Below are 6252 nucleotides of genomic sequence, written 5' to 3'. Positions count from 1 at the left end.
AGCAGGTGATTATGTGGGATGAGAGGGGGGTACATGTCTGTTTATGTAGGAGGGGTAGAGCAGGTGATTATGTGGTATGAGAGGGGGGTTCATGTCTGTTTATGTAGGAGGGGTAGAGCAGGTGATTATGTGGGATGAGGGGGGGGTACATGTCTGTTTATGTAGGAGGGGTAGAGCAGGTGATAATGTGGGGTGAGAGGGGGGTTCATGTCTGTTTATGTAGGAGGGGTAGAGCAGGTGATTCTGTGGGATGAGAGGGGGGTTCATGTCTGTTTATGTAGGAGGGGTAGAGCAGGTGATTCTGTGGGATGAGAGGGGGGTACATGTCTGTTTATGTAGGAGGGGTAGAGCAGGTGATTATGTGGTAAGGGAGGGGGGTACATGTCTGTTTATGTAGGAGGGGTAGAGCAGGTGATTATGTGGGATGAGAGGGGGGTACATGTCTGTTTATGTAGGAGGGGTAGAGCAGGTGATTATGTGGTATGAGAGGGGGGTTCATGTCTGTTTATGTAGGAGGGGTAGAGCAGGTGATTATGTGGGATGAGAGGGGGGGTACATGTCTGTTTATGTAGGAGGGGTAGAGCAGGTGATTATGTGGTAAGGGAGGGGGGTACATGTCTGTTTATGTAGGAGGGGTAGAGCAGGTGATTATGTGGGATGAGAGGGGGGTACATGTCTGTTTATGTAGGAGGGGTAGAGCAGGTGATTATGTGGTATGAGAGGGGGGTTCATGTCTGTTTATGTAGGAGGGGTAGAGCAGGTGATTATGTGGGATGAGGGGGGGGTACATGTCTGTTTATGTAGGAGGGGTAGAGCAGGTGATTATGTGGTAAGGGAGGGGGGTACATGTCTGTTTATGCAGGAGGGGTAGAGCAGGTGATTATGTGGGATGAGAGGGGGGTACATGTCTGTTTATGTAGGAGGGGTAGAGCAGGTGATTATGTGGGATGAGAGGGGGGTTCATGTCTGTTTATGTAGGAGGGGTAGAGCAGGTGATTCTGTGGTATGAGAGGGGGGTACATGTCTGTTTATGTAGGAGGGGTAGAGCAGGTGATTATGTGGGATGAGAGGGGGGTACATGTCTGTTTATGTAGGAGGGGTAGAGCAGGTGATTATGTGGGATGAGAGGGGGGTACATGTCTGTTTATGCAGGAGGGGTAGAGCAGGTGATTATGTGGGATGAGAGGGGGGTTCATGTCTGTTTATGAAGGAGGGGTAGAGCAGGTGATTATGTGGGATGAGAGGGGGGTACATGTCTGTTTATGTAGGAGGGGTAGAGCAGGTGATTATGTGGGATGAGAGGGGGGTACATGTCTGTTTATGTAGGAGGGGTAGAGCAGGTGATTATGTGGGATGAGAGGGGGGTACATGTCTATTTATGTAGGAGGGGTAGAGCAGGTGATTCTGTGGGATGAGAGGGGGGTACATGTCTGTTTATGTAGGAGGGGTAGAGCAGGTGATTATGTGGTAAGGGAGGGGGGTACATGTCTGTTTATGTAGGAGGGGTAGAGCAGGTGATTATGTGGGATGAGAGGGGGGTACATGTCTGTTTATGTAGGAGGGGTAGAGCAGGTGATTATGTGGTATGAGAGGGGGGTTCATGTCTGTTTATGTAGGAGGGGTAGAGCAGGTGATTATGTGGGATGAGGGGGGGGTACATGTCTGTTTATGTAGGAGGGGTAGAGCAGGTGATAATGTGGGGTGAGAGGGGGGTTCATGTCTGTTTATGTAGGAGGGGTAGAGCAGGTGATTCTGTGGGATGAGAGGGGGGTACATGTCTGTTTATGTAGGAGGGGTAGAGCAGGTGATTATGTGGTAAGGGAGGGGGGTACATGTCTGTTTATGTAGGAGGGGTAGAGCAGGTGATTATGTGGTAAGGGAGGGGGGTACATGTCTGTTTATGTAGGAGGGGTAGAGCAGGTGATTATGTGGGATTAGAGGGGGGTACATGTCTGTTTATGTAGGAGGGGTAGAGCAGGTGATTATGTGGTATGAGAGGGGGGTTCATGTCTGTTTATGTAGGAGGGGTAGAGCAGGTGATTATGTGGGATGAGGGGGGGGTACATGTCTGTTTATGTAGGAGGGGTAGAGCAGGTGATTATGTGGTAAGGGGGGGGGGTACATGTCTGTTTATGTAGGAGGGGTAGAGCAGGTGATTATGTGGGATGAGAGGGGGGTACATGTCTGTTTATGTAGGAGGGGTAGAGCAGGTGATTATGTGGGATGAGAGGGGGGTACATGTCTGTTTATGTAGGAGGGGTAGAGCAGGTGATTATGTGGTATGAGAGGGGGGTTCATGTCTGTTTATGTAGGAGGGGTAGAGCAGGTGATTATGTGGGATGAGGGGGGGGTACATGTCTGTTTATGTAGGAGGGGTAGAGCAGGTGATTATGTGGGATGAGAGGGGGGTACATGTCTGTTTATGTAGGAGGGGTAGAGCAGGTGATTCTGTGGTATGAGAGGGGGGTACATGTCTGTTTATGTAGGAGGGGTAGAGCAGGTGATTATGTGGGATGAGAGGGGGGTTCATGTCTGTTTATGTAGGAGGGGTAGAGCAGGTGATTCTGTGGTATGAGAGGGGGGTACATGTCTGTTTATGTAGGAGGGGTAGAGCAGGTGATTATGTGGGATGAGAGGGGGGTACATGTCTGTTTATGTAGGAGGGGTAGAGCAGGTGATTATGTGGGATGAGAGGGGGGTACATGTCTGTTTATGCAGGAGGGGTAGAGCAGGTGATTATGTGGGATGAGAGGGGGGTTCATGTCTGTTTATGAAGGAGGGGTAGAGCAGGTGATTATGTGGGATGAGAGGGGGGTACATGTCTGTTTATGTTGGAGGGGTAGAGCAGGTGATTATGTGGGATGAGAGGGGGGTACATGTCTGTTTATGTAGGAGGGGTAGAGCAGGTGATTATGTGGGATGAGAGGGGGGTACATGTCTATTTATGTAGGAGGGGTAGAGCAGGTGATTCTGTGGGATGAGAGGGGGGTACATGTCTGTTTATGTAGGAGGGGTAGAGCAGGTGATTATGTGGTAAGGGAGGGGGGTACATGTCTGTTTATGCAGGAGGGGTAGAGCAGGTGATTATGTGGGATGAGAGGGGGGTACATGTCTGTTTATGTAGGAGGGGTAGAGCAGGTGATTATGTGGTATGAGAGGGGGGTTCATGTCTGTTTATGTAGGAGGGGTAGAGCAGGTGATTATGTGGGATGAGAGGGGGGTACATGTCTGTTTATGTAGGAGGGGTAGAGCAGGTGATTATGTGGTAAGGGAGGGGGGTACATGTCTGTTTATGTAGGAGGGGTAGAGCAGGTGATTATGTGGGATGAGAGGGGGGTACATGTCTGTTTATGTAGGAGGGGTAGAGCAGGTGATTATGTGGTATGAGAGGGGGGTTCATGTCTGTTTATGTAGGAGGGGTAGAGCAGGTGATTATGTGGGATGAGAGGGGGGTACATGTCTGTTTATGTAGGAGGGGTAGAGCAGGTGATTATGTGGGATGAGAGGGGGGTACATGTCTGTTTATGTAGGAGGGGTAGAGCAGGTGATTCTGTGGTATGAGAGGGGGGTACATGTCTGTTTATGTAGGAGGGGTAGAGCAGGTGATTATGTGGGATGAGAGGGGGGTTCATGTCTGTTTATGTAGGAGGGGTAGAGCAGGTGATTCTGTGGTATGAGAGGGGGGTACATGTCTGTTTATGTAGGAGGGGTAGAGCAGGTGATTATGTGGGATGAGAGGGGGGTACATGTCTGTTTATGTAGGAGGGGTAGAGCAGGTGATTATGTGGGATGAGAGGGGGGTACATGTCTGTTTATGCAGGAGGGGTAGAGCAGGTGATTATGTGGGATGAGAGGGGGGTTCATGTCTGTTTATGAAGGAGGGGTAGAGCAGGTGATTATGTGGGATGAGAGGGGGGTACATGTCTGTTTATGTAGGAGGGGTAGAGCAGGTGATTATGTGGGATGAGAGGGGGGTACATGTCTGTTTATGTAGGAGGGGTAGAGCAGGTGATTATGTGGGATGAGAGGGGGGTACATGTCTATTTATGTAGGAGGGGTAGAGCAGGTGATTCTGTGGGATGAGAGGGGGGTTCAAACAGGGTTATGAGTAACAGTTTGTATGAACAGTCTGGGGGTGGTAATATTTGGGTTGAGCAGGTTTACCATTGGTTCATTCTCTGAGATTTACACATACATCAGAGCTAGACTTCTCCTGGTTTGCAGTTGAAAGCGTTTTTTACTCTGTATAAGATTCAAGATGACGTCTGTACTTCGTGATACACCAGTGACAACCCTGACCTTTGAAATAGGCTGCAGAACGAAGGAGTGAAAAAAAAGATAAACCACCGTTTAAACAGCTGATGGATCAGCATGACATGGCGGATGGAAAAATGGTCGGCTTTGTGTTTGATTATCTGGCTTCTAAAGTGAAGTTGTACATTTTAGCCATGGGAGCTGAATATACAAATGACACCTGTGGCGTGGAGTACCAAATCACTGACTGGGAAGTATTACGCCATGTGTTGTGTCATGAAATAAAGTCAGGCATGAGAGGTTACACTATCGACACTGGTTTGGAGATCGATTGGGAAGGTGTACCGAGCTCCAGAGAAAATGCATCACACAGTAAAAATCTGAAGGTAAAATGGACTTCCTTTCGGTTTTTGTTGAGCTTTCTTCCCTCACGATGAACATAAGCGACGGAAAGATCGGTAAAATGTCAGAGGTAAGGATATCAGTTAACGTCTGGGGTGATCTGGAAAATGACATGTTTTGGAAAATTGATGAGCTATACGTACAAAGTCAACAATGGCAGAGCGTTGTTAAACTTAGGAGATGTCTTGTTGCAGACGATAGTTATGAATACGATCCAGCTAAAGCCACGATGTATATGGAAGCAGGAATGATATGTATTGGTTAAAAAGCCACGCCCTCTGGTCAAAGGATCTATGCAGCAATAAAAGGGCGGGGCTAAAGTAGACCCTTCAAAGAACCATGGCTTCCTTGATGCCAGAGGACTCAGCCGGGAGACCTAAACCCCCACATTATCTCACAATGTTGGAAAAGACCTCTCTCCTATAGGCCTATTCTTCCTATACCCCACCACCACCACCCCCTGACCTGCCTTCCTATACCCCACCACCACCACCACCTGACCTGCCTTCCTATACCCCACCACCACCACCACCACCACCTGACCTGCCTTCCTATACCCCACCACCACCACCACCACCACCTGACCTGCCTTCCTATACCCCACCTCCACCACCACCACCTGACCTGCGTTCCTATACCCCACCACCACCACCACCACCTGACCTGCCTTCCTATACCCCACCACCACCACCACCACCTGACCAGCCTTCCTATACCCCACCACCACCACCACCTGACCTGCCTTCCTATACCCCACCACCACCACCTGACCTGCCTTTCTATACCCCACCACCACCACCACCTGACCTGCCTTCCTATACCCCACCACCACCACCACCACCTGACCTGCCTTCCTATACCCCACCACCACCACCACCTGACCTGCCTTCCTATACCCCACCACCACCACCACCTGACCTGCCTTCCTATACCCCACCACCACCACCACCACCTGACCTGACCTGCCTTCCTATACCCCACCACCACCACCACCACCTGACCTGCCTTCCTATACCCCACCACCACCACCACCACCACCTGACCTGCCTTCCTATACCCCACCACCACCACCTGACCTGCCTTCCTATACCCCACCACCACCACCACCACCTGACCTGCCTTCCTATACCCCACCACCACCACCACCACCTGACCTGCCTTCCTATACCCCACCACCACCACCACCTGACCTGCCTTCCTATATCCCACCACCACCACCTGACCTGCCTTTCTATACCCCACCACCACCTGACCTGCCTTCCTATACCCCACCACCACCACCACCTGACCTGCCTTCCTATACCCCACCACCACCACCACCTGACCTGCCTTCCTATACCCCACCACCACCACCTGACCTGACCTGCCTTCCTATACCCCAGCACCACCACCACCACCTGACCTGCCTTCCTATACCCCACCACCACCACCACCACCACCTGACCTGCCTTCCTATACCCCACCTCCACCACCACCTGACCTGCCTTCCTATACCCCACCACCACCACCCCCTGACCTGCCTTCCTATACCCCACCACCACCACCACCTGACCTGCCTTCCTATACCCCACCACCACCACCACCACCACCACCTGA

The sequence above is a fragment of the Esox lucius genome, chromosome 11 (assembly GCF_011004845.1).
Source record: "Esox lucius isolate fEsoLuc1 chromosome 11, fEsoLuc1.pri, whole genome shotgun sequence".
Taxonomy (NCBI): Eukaryota; Metazoa; Chordata; class Actinopteri; order Esociformes; family Esocidae; genus Esox; species Esox lucius.
The sequence above is the reverse complement of the archived record's forward strand: the minus strand, read 5'-3'. Positions refer to the sequence as shown.